This window comes from Schistocerca americana, chromosome 4 (assembly GCF_021461395.2).
Source record: "Schistocerca americana isolate TAMUIC-IGC-003095 chromosome 4, iqSchAmer2.1, whole genome shotgun sequence".
In the NCBI taxonomy this organism is placed as follows: domain Eukaryota; kingdom Metazoa; phylum Arthropoda; class Insecta; order Orthoptera; family Acrididae; genus Schistocerca; species Schistocerca americana.
Genome location: NC_060122.1, coordinates 640,514,492 through 640,530,207, shown reverse-complemented (window position 1 = coordinate 640,530,207; position 15,716 = coordinate 640,514,492).

Below are 15,716 nucleotides of genomic sequence, written 5' to 3'. Positions count from 1 at the left end.
ATGAGGAGGTATTGAATGGAATTGGGGAGAAGAGGTGTTTGTGGCACAACTTGACAAGAAGAAGGGACCGGTTGGTAGGACATGTTCTGAGGCATCAAGGGATCACAAATTTAGCATAGGAGGGCAGCGTGGAGGGTAAAAATAGTAGAGGGAGACCAAGAGATGAATACACTAAGCAGATTCAGAAGGATGTGGGCTGCAGTAGATACTGGGAGATGAAGAAGCTTGCACAGGATAGAGTAGCATGCAGAGCTGCGTCAAACAAGTCTCAGGACTGAAGACCACAAAAACAACAGCAACAATGCACGCCGGCCGGAGTGGACGAGCGGTTCTAGGCGCTACAGTCTGGAACCGCGTGACCGCTACGGTCGCAGATTCGAATCCTGCCTCGGGCATGAATGTGTGTGATGTCCTTAGGTTAGTTAGGTTTAAGTAGTTCTAAGATCTAGGGGACTGATGACCACAGAAGTTAAGTCTCATAGTGCTCAGAGCCATTTGAACCATTTGAACAATGCACGACCGCATGTTGCGGTCCTGTACGGGGCTTTCTGATTACAGAAAATGTTACAGCCAGAGGTGGTTGTTCTGGGTACTGATTTCTCAGGATCTATGCGTCCAAATTGCGTGAAAGCAAAATCACATGTCAGTTCTAGTATAATACATTTGTCCAATGAATACCCGTTTATCATCTGCATTTCTTCTTGGTGTAGTAAATTTAATGGCCGGTAGTGTACATTTGAAAACTGCAGGAGCATCCAGTCAAAGATCCCAGAATTACTACCGCTAGCTGAATGTCATAGTGCACGGATAATGTTAGGAACAGAAATTTGGTTGTAACCATAAGTGAATAGAAAAGAAATCCTAAGCTCAGCTTGCAATATTTATGGCATGTATAGGTGGCGACGTATTTGTTGCAGGGAAGAATTCGACATACCTAGCGAGTTACCACGGATTACGAACATGAATTGATATGGCTGAAGTTAAGGATCAGATATCGGTCAAAAATGATAATCGAATGTTTTTATAGACCGCCTGCGTCAGGAGCTTAGTGGAAGAGCGCTCGAGAGAGACCTGCAGAATACCGTTAATAACTTAACCTGACCTACCGTTGTAATAGGGGATGAATTCAACTTGCCGGGATAGTTTGGGAGTCATGTTATAAAAACCGGTGCCAGAGCCAGGGATTCGTGTGGCATTATTCTGCATGTCTTGTTCAAAAATGACTTCGAGCTGCTAATTAGAGAATCAACTCGAGAAGGAAACGTCTTAGATCTCCTGGCTACAAAAATACCTGAACTTATCGAATCAGTTGATGCAGATGAAGGTACCAGAGATCATAAGGCTGTGATAGCAACTATGACTACAAGTATAAAAAAGGTGGGAAAATATTTTTGCTTAGCAAGAGTGACAGGATACAAATCGCAGAATATCTAGGTAACCAACAACAAGTATTCTGTGCTGAGGCCGAAGATGTGGAGCACAAATGGAAAAAAATTCAAAACCAAGGTTCAGTATACCTTAGACAAGTATATTTCGAGCAAGATCTTAAGGGATGGAAAAGACCCAACACGGATTAAAAGCCGTTTTAGTAAACTGCTACTCAATCAAGAAGAGCTTCATCACAGATTCGAGAGAAGTCAATACCTAGCAGATAAATAAAAGCTGAACGAAGAGAAAAAGAGCTCAAGAAGGGCAGTGAGAGAAGCGCTCAATCACTCTGAAAGTTAAATATCAACCGATCGAACTAAAAGCCTTGAAACGTTTCTGTCTTATGTAACGTCAGTAAACTGTTCGAAATCATCTGTTCAGTCACTCAGTGACCATACACGCACCGAAACGAAAAACAACACAGAGAAGGTCGAAATACTGAATTTGGTCTTCCGAAATTGTTTCACCCTTGAAAATCGTTATACAATCCCTTCTTTCAACCATCGTATGAACGCCTAAAGGGCAGATATTGAGACGGAGAATCGTGATTAGATAGGCAATTAAAATCGCTTAGTAATGGAAACACACCAGGGCCAGATGAGAGACCGGTTGAGCCGTGGCGGCTTCCGTGAGGGCGCGCTCGCGATCCTACTGGCGCCACTTCTGCGCGCGTTTCTTCGATTCTGGCCCTCGTCGTATTATCTTTGCTTCGCACTGTATTCCTTCTGGGGCTGGATGGTAGTGAGTGGTGTGTGGGACGCGGAGTTGGACGGGTGTACCTGAGTACTTGACATCCTGGCGACTGGAGCGAGTTGAAATGGTTGTCGGTTGGGAAACTGGGGCCCGCGTTTCTCTGCAGCTTTGACCGTTGCTACCGGCGAGTTTAGTGGGCAAGGACGCGTGCAGCCTGGTTACAAAATGCATCAGTCACTTGAGCTTTGTTAAGTACGCCGAGATGTACTGAACGACTTGTTAGCAGCTGCGAGCAGGAGGGCGTTATCCGGTGTCTACCTGGAGTTCTGAAGCTATTGGCCATCTTGGCATTTATTTGAAATTATGTATGAAGACTGTTGAGTAAGTACTGTACTTTGTTATTTCTGACCCGGTGTCAGCTGACCAGGAATCCTGTTTATTTACTCCTTTCAGTGACCCCTTTTGGGGCGTACGTCAATCTGGAGGTTTCTGTAAGCGCCAAGATAGTATTTAGGAACGTTAACCTGGTACTGGAAATCGTTGTTTGTTATCATTGAGTATTTGACACTACTTATTGTAATTTCTGTTTCTTGTAGACACTGTGGCCCTTTTGGGACGAGTTATTGGATTTGGCCTGTAACTAAAATTGTGTGCGCTCAGCCTAAAGGCCGGCCTAGTGCCCGAGCGGTTCTAGGCGCTACAGTCTGGAACCCGCGACCGCTACGGTCGCAGGTTCGAATCCTGCCATCATGGATGTGTGTGATGTCCTTAGGTTAGTTAAGTTTAAGTAGTTCTGAGTTCCATGGGAGTGATGACCTCAAAAGTTATGTCCCAGAGCCAATTGAACCACTCAGCCTAAAGATAAGCACTTGTGGGTCGTGTGTGTGTGTGTGTGTGTGTGTGTGTGTGTGTGTGTTTGCTTGTATTTGCACACTCACTTACTCCGTGCTGAGGAGCCTTTCCGGTTATAGGTGTACATTTTAACCGTCCATCTTCCATTTGGTGCATACCCAAATTACAGTGTCCATTAGTCCCTAAGAGGCCTCAGTAAAGGTATAATTTGACTTATTTAATCTTGTTCTATTATTATTGGTTTATTCTTTTAAATAACTTCGTACATTGTTTCTTGTTATTCCTAGGAAGGTTAACTTGCAATGTTTATGAGCGGGCTGCTCTTGTATTGTAGTTTCGATAGTTGGTTCCGTTGAAAATTTTATTGTCCGTTTAAGTATTGCTGTGTATGTTAATTTCTATCAAACTTTGTTTGTAGCAACATATACCAAATGTTGATAGCCTTGTATCGGCAGCGATTCTCGCGCTGCTGTTCTGATGGTCCGGGGAATGGACGTGTTTTCTTTCTGCTTCAGCGGCTTTCCCCTCATCGCACGAGACCTAGGTCTTAGCAGGTCAGACGCGCTTCTGCGGATCTTGCTTTCCAGCCTCAAGTTGAGTAGCTTAGTATTATTATTTTGGTCCCGTGACGCGGAGGGGGTGTCGCTGGATGAGGACTTCGCTTTAGTCCGTGCTGAAGAGCCCTTCGGGTTACAGGTGTACATTTTAACCGTCCACCTGCTATTTGTTGCGTATGCAAATTACAGTGTCTCTTAATCCCTAGGAGGCCTCAATAAAGTAGTGGGAAGTAGTTTACTCCGTGTTTCTATTATTGTAAGGTCCTTGTGGGCGAGTGATGAAAGCCTTTGGCCAATTGAGCAGTCCGCAGCTCGTGGTCGTGCGGTAGCGTTCTCGCTCCCCGCGCCCGGGTTCCCGGGTTCGATTCCCGGTAGGGTCAGGGATTTTCTCTGCTTCGTGATGACTGGGTGTTGTGTGATGTCCTTAGGTTAGTTAGGTTTAAGTAGTTCTAGGGGACTGATGACCATAGATGTTAAGTCCCACAGTGCTCAGAGCCATTTGAACCATTTTGAACCAAACTGAGCACTTTCTTGATTTCTTAAAAAAAGGGTTTAAATGTTTTAGGGGCGTGGTAGTTTATTGAAGTACTTAACTTTATTATGTGTAACAGCCTTGTGACTAATTAGGGGATTATTGCTGTTTGCTTTGGTTTTTACACGCGGGTAGCGCTTGGCCACCTCGGTCATATCTTGTCTATGTGGGAGCACAATAACATTGTTTTATGACACCAAAGATTCGTCATTTCCCTTACATTCCCTATTATTGTTACTAAAAGGAAAATTTAACGTGATGTGTACCTCCTAGTTGTGAGGTGGCTAATGGACTTTGTATATCAACATTATTTTTACTTTTGTCTGATGTCTTGCCTTGGAGTAGGCCTGTGGAGATGTATGCATTCTAATGTCTTTTATTTAACATTTGTTGATATTATATTAAAGCACTTGTGGGATTAGCCTACAGCTGTGATGCTAGTCGCGCGGACAGAGTCCCGCCGCAGGTTTATTTAATCAATTAATTGTTTGTAAACGGACCACCATTGTATTGCACGGTCGACATGTTCTTCGAGTACCACTTGTAATTTTATATATAACGCAAATGTCCTTATACATTGTGATATTAATTTAAGAACTTTAACTATTTGTATGAATTTGGTTAAAATCCTGATAGCTGTTAGTTGGCTTATGATATAATTGTTAGTAATAAAAAGTATTTGTTTGGTAATGGTAAATGACGCATCAAGTTGGGCCACCTTTCTAAGTGTTTTCCTAAAATTAATTCCGATCCTTTCCCTGTGTCTCACCTGTAATATCCTACAAAGTTTATGCTAAAGAACTTCCTCCCCTTCTAACAGTAGTTTATGATAGAAGCGTTCCTAGTGACTTGAAAAAAGCGCAGATCATTCCCGTTTCCAAGATGGGTGGTAGGACAGATACATGCACAGAATTATAGGCCAATATCGTTGACGTCAAACTGTTGTAGAACTGTGGAACATGTTTTATGCTAAAAAATGATGACGTTTTGCGGAACTAAAATCTCCTCTATAAAAACCTGCGTGGATTCCGCAAACACATATCTCCCGAAACATTTCGCTGTGTTCCTCAATGAGATTTATAACACTGTAGACAACGGAGCTCAGGTTGACGCAGTGCTCCTGGATTCCAGGAAGGCATTTGACACCGTCCCGCAGCGCTGTCTAGTAAAAAAAAATAAAGAAAAAATTATATACAAGCCCACCGAGTAATCGGACCATATCTGCAACCGGATTCAGGGCTTTCTTGCAGATAGAACTCAACATGTCGCCCTTAACGCACCAAAATCGACAGATGTAAAGATAATTTCACGAGTACTGCAACGAAGTGTGGTAGGACCATTACTGATTACAATGTGTATAAATGAGCTGGTAGTAAGCTTCGGAAGCTCTTTAAGATTGATCGCTGTTGATACCATAGTCTATAGGAAAGTAGCAAAACCAGAAGATAATGTAGATTTGCACAATTACCTATACGTGATTGATGATTGGTGCAGGGACCACTATTTGACCCCCATGGTATACTATGTGATCAAAAGTATCCGGGCACCCCCATAAACATAAATTTTTCATATTATGTGCATTGTGCTGCCACCTACTGCCAGGTAATCCATATCAGCGACCTCAGTAGTCATTAGACATCGTGAGAGAGCAGATTGGAGCGCTCCGCGGAACTCAGGGACTTCGAACGTGGTCAAGTGATTCGGTGTTACTTGTGTCATACGTCTGTATGCAAGATTTCCATGGCTGTCAGAGACCTCCGACAGTTGAAGAGGGCGGTAATGTGTAATAGGCAGACATCCAGACCATCACACAGGAATTCCAAACTGCTTCAGGATCCACAGCAAGTACTATGACAGTTAGGCGGGAGGTGAGAAAACTTGGATTTCACGGTCGAGCGGATGCTCATAAGCCACATATCACGCCGGTAAATACCAAACGACGCCTCACTTGGTGTAAGGAGCATAAACATTGAAAGATTGAACTATGGAAAAACGTTGTGTGGAGTGACGAATCACGGTACACAATGCGGCGATCCGATGGCAGGGTGTGGGTATGGCGAATGCCCCGCGAACATCTGCCAGCGTGTGTAGTGCCAACAGTTAATTCGGTGGCGGTAGTGGTAAGGTGCGATCGTGTTTTTCATAAAGGGAGCGTGAACCCTATGTTGTTTTGCGTGCCACTATCACAGTAGAGGCGTACATTGATGTTTTAAGCACCTTCTTGCTTCCCTCTGTTGAAGATAAATTCGGAGATGGCCATTGCATCTTTCAACACAATCGAGCACCTATTCATAATGCACGGCTTGTGGCGGAATGGTTACTCGATAATAACATCCCTGTAATCAACTGGCCTGCACAGAGTGCTGACCTGAATCTGATAGATCACCATTGGAACGTTTTGGAAAGCCGACTTCGTGCCAGGCTTAACCGACCGACGTTGATACCTCACCTCAGTGCAGCATTCAGTGAAGAAAGTGCTGCCATTCCCCAAGAAACCATCCAGCACCTGATTGTACGTATGCTTGCGAGAGCAGAAGCTATCATCAAAGCTAAGGGTGGGCCAAGACCATACTGAATTCCAGCATTACCGATGGAGGGCGCCACAAACTTGTAAGTCATTTTCAGCCAGGTGTTCGGATGCTTTAGATCACATAGTGTAAATTGGCCATACATAGTAAAGGAAATCCACTATTGTACAGCTACACTACTGATGACAGATTGATGGAAGTACACTACTGGACATTAAAACTGCTACACCATGAAGATGACGTGTTACAGACGCGACATTTAACCGACAGGAAGAAGATGCTGTGATATGCAAATGATTATCTTTTCAGAGCATTCACACAAGATTGGTGCCGGTGGCGACACCTACAACGTGCTGACAGGAGGAAAGTTCCAACCGATTTCTCACACACAAACAGCAGTTGACCGGCGTTGCCTGGAGAAACGTTGTTGTGATGACTCGTGAAAGGAGGATAAATGCGTACCACCACGTTTCGGACGTTGATAAAGGTCGGATTCTAGCCTCTCGCGATTGCGGTTTACCTTATCGCGACATTGTTGGTGGTGATCCAATGACTGTTGGCAGAATATGCAATCGGTGGGTTCAGGAGGGTAATACGGAACGCCGTGCTGGATCCCAACGGCCTCGTATCACTCGCAGTCGAGATTGCAGGCATCTTATCCGCATGGCTGTAACGGATCGTGCAGCCACGTCTCGATTTCTGAGCCAACAGATGGGGACGTTTGCAAGACAACAACCATTTGTACGAACAGTTCGACGACGTTTGCAGCAGCATGGACTATCAGCTCGGAGACCATGGCTGCGATTACCTTTGACGCTTCATCACAGACAGGAGCGCCTGCGATGGTGTACTCAACGGCGAACCTGGGTGCAAGAATGGCAAAACGTCATTTTTTTGGATGAATCCAGCTCTGTTTACAGCATCATGATGGACGCATATGTGTTTGGCGACATCGCGGTGAACGCACATAGGAAGCGTGTATTCGTCATCGCCATACTGGCGTATCACCCGGCGTGGTGGTATGGGATGCCATTGGTTACACGTCTCGGTCACCTCTTGTTCGCATGGACGGCACTTTGAACAGTGGACGTTACATTTCAGATGTGTTACGACCCGTGGCTCTACCCTTCATTCGATCCCAGAAAAACCTTACATTTCAGCAGGATAATGCACGACCGCATGTTGCAGGTCCTGTACGAGCCTTTCTGGATACAGAAAATGTTCGACTGCTGCCCTCGTTAGCACATTCTCCAGATCTCTCACCAACTGAAAAGGTCTGGTCAATGATGGCCAAGCAACTAGCTCGTCACAATACGCCAGTCACAACTCTTGATGAACTGTGGAATCGTGTTGAAGCTGCATGGGCAGCTGTAGCTGTACACGCCATCCAAGCTGTGTTTGACCCAATGCCCAGGCGTATCAAGGCCGTTATTACGACCAGAGGTGGTTGTTCTGGGTACTGATTTCTCAGGATCTATGCACCCAAATTGCGTGAAAATGTAATGACAATTCAGTTCTAGTATATTTCTCCAATGAATACCCGTTTATTATCTGCATTTCTTCTTGGTGTAGCAATTTTAATCGCCAGTAGTGTAATTATCTAGAGCGACCTTACGTGAAATGGCCATATAAACAAATAGCAGGATAAACGGACGTCACCCTGAGATTCGTAGGACAATTCTTAAGGACATGTAACTCATCCACGAAAGAAGTGGCTTCCAAGGTGCTTCTTCGACCGACTCTTGAGTATTGTTCACCATCATGGGACCCTTACCAGATACTGTTGACATTGAAGAAATAATCTAGAAATTCCAGAAGCAGACGCTTCAAGAGAGATGTCGTGCATCACGGGTAGGTTTACGATTGAAATTTCAAGAGAGTAGTTTCAGGGAAGAGTCGGACAACATATTAATTCCTCCCGCACATATCTCGCGAAAAGACCACGATGAAAAAATTCGAGAAATTATAGGGAAGACAGAGGCTTATCAACAGTCGTTCTTGCCACGTATCATTCGCGACACAGTTGCGTTCTTGCAAAGCTGGAATACCGTGTTGCACAATGAGGTCCTTATAACGCGCAGATGGCACTGTACGCCTAACAGGCCCGCGAGGTGTAATCTCCTCAGAGAGAAACCGACCGAGAATGAACGAGATTGTGGAACCACATCACACAATCACATAAGCTGAGCGCGGTGGATGTTCTTGCAAACATGTGACGGAGTAGAGCCCCACGTGGGAAGCCTCTGTGCATTCATGACATCGTGCAGAGTGAATTGCGCCTCGTCTGTCTAAGGAATATTCTTCGGCCACATGTCATCCATCAGTATGCTTGCCAAGAACCGAAGGGCAAGGATATGGTTATACAAAATATCTAGCGAAAGGTGAAAGAAAGTTACAACGCATCGTCCTGCCGACTGTGAGATGACTAAGAAAGATAAATCGTACTTACAATTCTGAATGGATAGTAGGAAAAAAGGCTGCTTTATGGTACTGGTAAGATCCTTCTTTTATTTCTGTAAAAATATAGATGCTTTTGAAATACTTCTGCTACGAAAGTTTACTTTTTCTCTACGTTGGGAGTACTTGACAAGGCAAAATTGCTGTACCAAAGCAATTATTTTGTGTCAAGAGCTCCATCTACATATTCGTTTATAAATCTGGCACCTTTAATTTTATTCAAGATAAATGTGATTGATTTATAAACGAATATTCATATACGATATACGCTCTGGAAGAAAAGAACACTTCAACAAACTTGTCGAGTTTCATCTGGTTTAGTTTAAATACTAACCGCTCTCCTGATCCTGCTCTTCCATCTTTTATTGTCCTTACTCTTGGACGCGCCCGTACAACCATTCACACACGAACCCTGAACCTACCTCACCGTATCCACACCACACACACACACACACACACACACACACACACACGCACACACACACACACACACACGTGTGCGCGCGCGCTCTCTCTATCTCGCGTGCGAACAGAGAAGGCAAGCTCTCTTTCCTTTTTAAGAGCCGAGTGGAATGCCAAGTTAGCATGGTTTGTTTGTTTACGTTGCCTTTCTCTATCTCTCTCTCTCTCTCTCTCTCTCTCTCTCTCTCTCTCATTTTTTATTTTGCCTTAAGGCCTGAGGTTCCCGTAGCTCTGTTCTGGACAATAGCTAAATTAGCCGTCACACCAGTAAAAAGAAAGTATGTAAGATAAGAGGAATTTCTCTGCTTATACCTTCCTAATTGCCACTGCGCACCACAATGGCCTCCTACTTCTTCCCAGTGCATGGACACATAAGATATTGTGATCTTATGCACGAATGAGCACGTGAAGAGGTGACGATTCTTTCATATCCCAAGGTGTGCTGTTGAAGTGAAGCATTATAATCTTACCTCATAAAATCTATACTTTTGCATCTAAATCTTACACGTCTCCAAAAAATGTCCATTTTCTTAGGCTGTGGTTCCATGAATTCTCTTGAGAGTCCCCACATTTTGGCACCATTAATCGGCAGGGGGAGGTGGAAGGCTCTTGAATTTCCTGGTATAATCGATGCACACTGTTTCTCGCTCTTGAAGTAATTTTGAAGTGACGGACCTCAGTACACAGGCGTGACGACATTTTGTCTCGAAATTATAGCGCAATTTGGCCGTCGCTGGTTGTCACCACCACTGTCGTCTCGCGATGAACGTCAGATTCCCTTCCTCTTTAATACACGATAACGTTAACACTTACTTTTACTCTTTCCGATAAAACATGCTAACGTTCTCGCAATGGGTATGATGTGTACAACTTAAGTTTCTAATTTCTATGAAGTACAAGGGAGGAAAACTTATTTAAATGAATGTGTTTCATATGCAAACTGCATCTTTGCGCTGTCGCTCTTCTACATTTTGTAGAAACCGTTAAATCTAAATTTCATTTTATTTCGTTTTACACGTCTAGTTCGGAGTAAATCGCAATTGTCATGGGAAGAGGCAATACGTGAAACTAACATCAGAAAATTTAATAATAAAAATTAAAATAAAATTAACAAAAATGTATTTGCATAGTCAACAACGGAACACAGAAAAATGCTTAATTTTTTCCCAGGAGCTTCACAACAGGATAGAAAGAATGAACCATGACGAAATTCTTAAATTTAGTCTTGAGAGTGCGAGAATTACTGCTAAGAATTTTTGATTCTTGCGGCAACTTACTGAAATCGGCTGCAGAAGATTACTGCGAGCCTTTTTACGCAGGAGTCGAGAATGTGCGATCCAGATACAGTTTTGATTTCTACCCAGTATTAATTGAGTGAAAGCTGCTAACTACTGGGAACTGTTGACAACAGACGACGTTAAAGGAATGTACATTGGGAGGCAACTGTCAAAGTTCCCAGACTACTGAACAGGCGTCGACAGGAGGTTCGGGAGCTTTCACTGCGTATTGTTCGAACTGTGCGTTTCTAGGTTGAAAATATTCTTTGTGAATGGGAATAGTCACCCCAGAATATAATGTCTTATGTCATAAGCGAATGAAAGTAAGTGGATTAATCTTCGTATTGCAGTATCAATTATTGCAGATACTATTCTAGTGGTAAATGCAGCAGCATTCAGTTTTTGAAGAAAATCCTGAACATGGGATTGCCATGAGTGGTTACCAACTACACTCCTGGAAATTGAAATAAGAACACCGTGAATTCATTGTCCCAGGAAGGGGAAACTTTATTGACACATTCCTGGGGTCAGATACATCACATGATCACACCGACAGAACCACAGGCACATAGACACAGGCAACAGAGCATGCACAATGTCGGCACTATACAGTGTATATCCACCTTTCGCAGCAATGCAGGCTACTATTCTCCCATGGAGACGATCGTAGAGATGCTGGATGTAGTCCTGTGGAACGACTTGCCATGCCATTTCCACCTGGCGCCTCAGTTGGACCAGCGTTCGTGCTGGACGTGCAGACCGCGTGAGACGACGCTTCATCCAGTCCCAAACATGCTCAATGGGGGACAGATCCGGACATCTTGCTGGCCAGGGTAGTTCACTTACACCTTCTAGAGCACATTGGGTGGCACGGGATACATGCGGACGTGCACTGTCCTGTTGGAACAGCAAGTTCCCTTGCCGGTCTAGGAATGGTAGAACGATGGGTTCGAAGACGGTTTGGATGTACCGTGCACTATTCAGTGTCCCCTCGACGATCACCAGTGGTGTACGGCCAGTGTAGGAGATCGCTCCCCACACCATGATGCCGGGTGTTGGCCCTGTGTGCCTCGGTCGTATGCAGTCCTGATTGTGGCGCTCACCTACACGGCGCCAAACACGCATACGACCATCATTGGCACCAAGGCAGAAGCGACTCTCATCGCTGAAGACGACACGTCTCCATTCGTCCCTCCATTCACGCCTGTCGCGACACCACTGGAGGCGGGCTGCACGATGTTGGGGCGTGAGCGGAAGACGGCCTAACGGTGTGCGGGACCGTAGCCCAGCTTCATGGAGACGGTTGCGAATGGTCCTCGCCGATACCCCAGGAGCAACAGTGTCCCTAATTTGCTGGGAAGTGGCGGTGCGGTCCCCTACGGCACTGCGTAGGATCCTACGGTCTTGGCGTGCATCCGTGCGTCGCTGCGGTCCGGTCCCAGGTCGACGGGCACGTGCACCTTCCGCCGACCACTGGCGACAACATCGATGTACTGTGGAGACCTCACGCCCCACGTGTTGAGCAATTCGGCGGTACGTCCACCCGGCCTCCCGCATGCCCACTATACGCCCTCGCTCAAAGTCCGTCAACTGCACATACGGTTCACGTCCACGCTGTCGCGGCATGCTACCAGTGTTAAAGACTGCGATGGAGCTCCGTATGCCATGGCAAACTGGCTGACACTGACGGCGGCGGTGCACAAATGCTGCGCAGCTAGCGCCATTCGACGGCCAACACCGCGGTTCCTGGTGTGTCCGCTGTGCCGTGCGTGTGATCATTGCTTGTACAGCCCTCTCGCAGTGTCCGGAGCAAGTATGGTGGGTCTGACACACCGGTGTCAATGTGTTCTTTTTTCCATTTCCAGGAGTGTATTTGAACACCTAGGAATTTTCAATAATCGTATGCCCAGTCTGCGTAATGCAGTGCCAGTTTTTAGCCGAAACGTCTGTTACAAACAGTAAATACTGAGTCCTGCGGTGGTATAGTATAACTTTATTTTCTACAATCCATGAACTTACATCTTGAACTGCAGTATTTGATACATTGGGTATGTTGCACTCAACATCCTTCAATACCAAAAGTAGTGTCGTTAGCAAGCATAAATATTTTAGGATCACAATATGTACAATCACGATATTGGCCGCATTATGTCTAGAGCCAACAATGCTTGCAAACGGTGAACCATCTGAATGGAAGTATCCGTCCAATACATGGATCAACCACATGAAACTATTGTGGGAGAAGCAAATGCCAAGCTGCGTTTCATTGACAAAATCTTAAGGAAATATAGCCCATCAACCAAAGAAGTGACTTACGAAATACCTATTCGACCAACTCTTGAGTACCGCTCATCAGTGTGGGACCTTTACCAGGTAAAGTGATTAGAGAAGATTGAAAATGTCCAAACAAGAACGACGCGTTTCGTCATGGGTTTGGTTAGTAAGCACTACAGCTTCACGAAATTGCTCACAAAACTCCTGTGAAAATGCTGCAGGAGAATTGCCGTACATCACGGACAGGTTTCTCTTGAAACCTCGAAAGCTTAAGGCCCGAGGGCAACGAAAGATCAGCGCTGAACGTCCTGTCCGTCGACGACGAGATCATTGGGATGGGGTCAAGCTAGGTTTAGGAGAGGATAAGAATGTAAACGTGAGTGTTCTCTCAAAGGAAGCATCCGGGAATCTGCCTTACGATATTTAAGGAAAGCGCGGAAAAGGTAAAGCTGGCTCCTCGGATTCGAACCAACGCCTTCCTTCAGTGCCTTAGCAATACGCCATCTTGTCCGCCCGTACCTTCTAAGAAAAGTTATGCGGTACATTAGTTCCACATGAGCTTTGCTAAATGTCCGTGGTGGGAAAATCAGAGAAGCTGGATATCATACGCAGTGTTAATGACAGTCATTCCTCCCGCTCATCGCTCAGGAACTTGCATGGGGGCTTATTTATAGAGGAAGGACTGATAGTAATGAATAAATGCAATAATTTTACTAGCTGTGTGACCAGTTACCAAGTCTCGTAACCGGTTGGCCGAGACTAGTATTAGCATGCAAAATGGCGGCATAAAATAAAAACAAAGAATAACAAGGAGTTTCCATTAACACAATTGATTAATCAAGTCCCCTGCAACTATAAAAGCTACGAAACAACGAAGCACAAGTGTAACTGTTCTGTGTGTGGTAGTGTGACTCAACGTACATGTATCTGGATCGCTTCTTTCTCAATACGACAAAATATTTTAAACACCATTTACAATGAACTAATTGAAAAACCAGAAATACTATAATTGCACATAGAAACCAGAATTACAAGTCTAATAAATGAACACGAGCCAGATGCCTTGTTGACTGTACCTGTGAGCAAGAGGCATTGTCGTTAAAGAAAACTGTAATACCTTTTTACCTCATTATATATTGACGATAATTTTCCAGTATACCAGCATCATAAAGCAAAAGCCCATCTCCTCAAATACACTCTGACAATTGCAACGTCTTCCATCTATACATTACACCAACCGAACAGCATCTACTCTCTCGCCCAACAGAACAACTGCCCTCGACATCCTCTGAACTACTACTGCACCAGTGGAGGCGGCGGAATAATAATCTTTGGCGCAGTCTCTGGCGCTGTGACTCAGTGTAGCCACCTTTCAAACTGTACGGGAAAAGGAAAGGGGCGGTGGGGAGGGGACGAGTGGATTGGTCACTAGTACCTTCTGCCACTCGCTCTAGGATCGCTTAGAGGATGGACGCACAGATTAAGGTGCAAGTATATAATGCAAGACACTTAGCTCGCGACAGAAGGTACTGCATATATGATGACATTTATGTCGGCTTAAAGTTCCATATCAACGATAGATTCGTTCATAGACAAATGACGGTACTTCGAAAGATGAGTTATCGCTATCAGCCTTAAATAATTTAGGAAAGCCTTTCTTTTATATGCGATTTTCTATCTAAAGATACCAATGGTTTCTGCTCCAATTCTTTCTCCTTTGAACTTCAGTTACTAATCAAACAATCAAGTATACTGTCTTAAAAACTAATTCTCAAAACATAAAAATCTATCATGCAAATTTTTAAGTGCAGGTTAAACCAGCAACGATGCTGTCACCACACACTATACACGCCACACCCAGAGTATCTGAAATGCCACGTTAGCTAACACACGTTAGCCTTAATACCAACATCAACAATAAGTATTTTATGACTCAAATTATAAAATAGGCCTAATCGCACGTCTCATTACTACCTACCTTCGCTGTCTCTACTTTGTCAGAGAAATTCAACAGACCTTAAAGAAATGTCATCGATAGTCTACAGGATGGTCAGAAACAGCCTGAAAAGCTTGTAACGGTGTTGCTGGGTAGGGTGTGCTGAAAAATAATTGTGAACAAAAAATTAGATACATTGCATCGTTTCCTTGTTAATTCACACTGAAGGTAGCCGATTAAGCCGTTGCGGGTGCAAATTCAAGCGGTTCGCGATAGACGGTGTCGCCAGACGTGTTCTTAGTTTAGTTTCCTAAGACCGAAAATAGAACGATACATAAAACTTATCATAGGACGGTCATAAGTCAACGGCTCAATTGTCTAACTTCATGATAATTTACTCAGTAACGGGACAACGTGTCTAAGTTTTTTCTTGACAGTTATTTCTCAGCACAATCTACCCTGAAACATATTTAGAAGCTTTTCGGACTGTTTCTGACCACCCTATGGTCTACAGTATTGGGATAATCTAACCTGCCGCATTACAACTGGTATTAATGTTTCGCACCATAGCGGTGACGGTCTACTCAGTTTACTACATCTGCCTTCGGAGGTATCAATGGGCTACTAAACGTAGCTTCATTTATGACATTCTGCAGTTAAATGAAGGTACAAAATGTGGTATGCGTGTGATTGCACTTGATGGCGCAGGAGGAATATGCA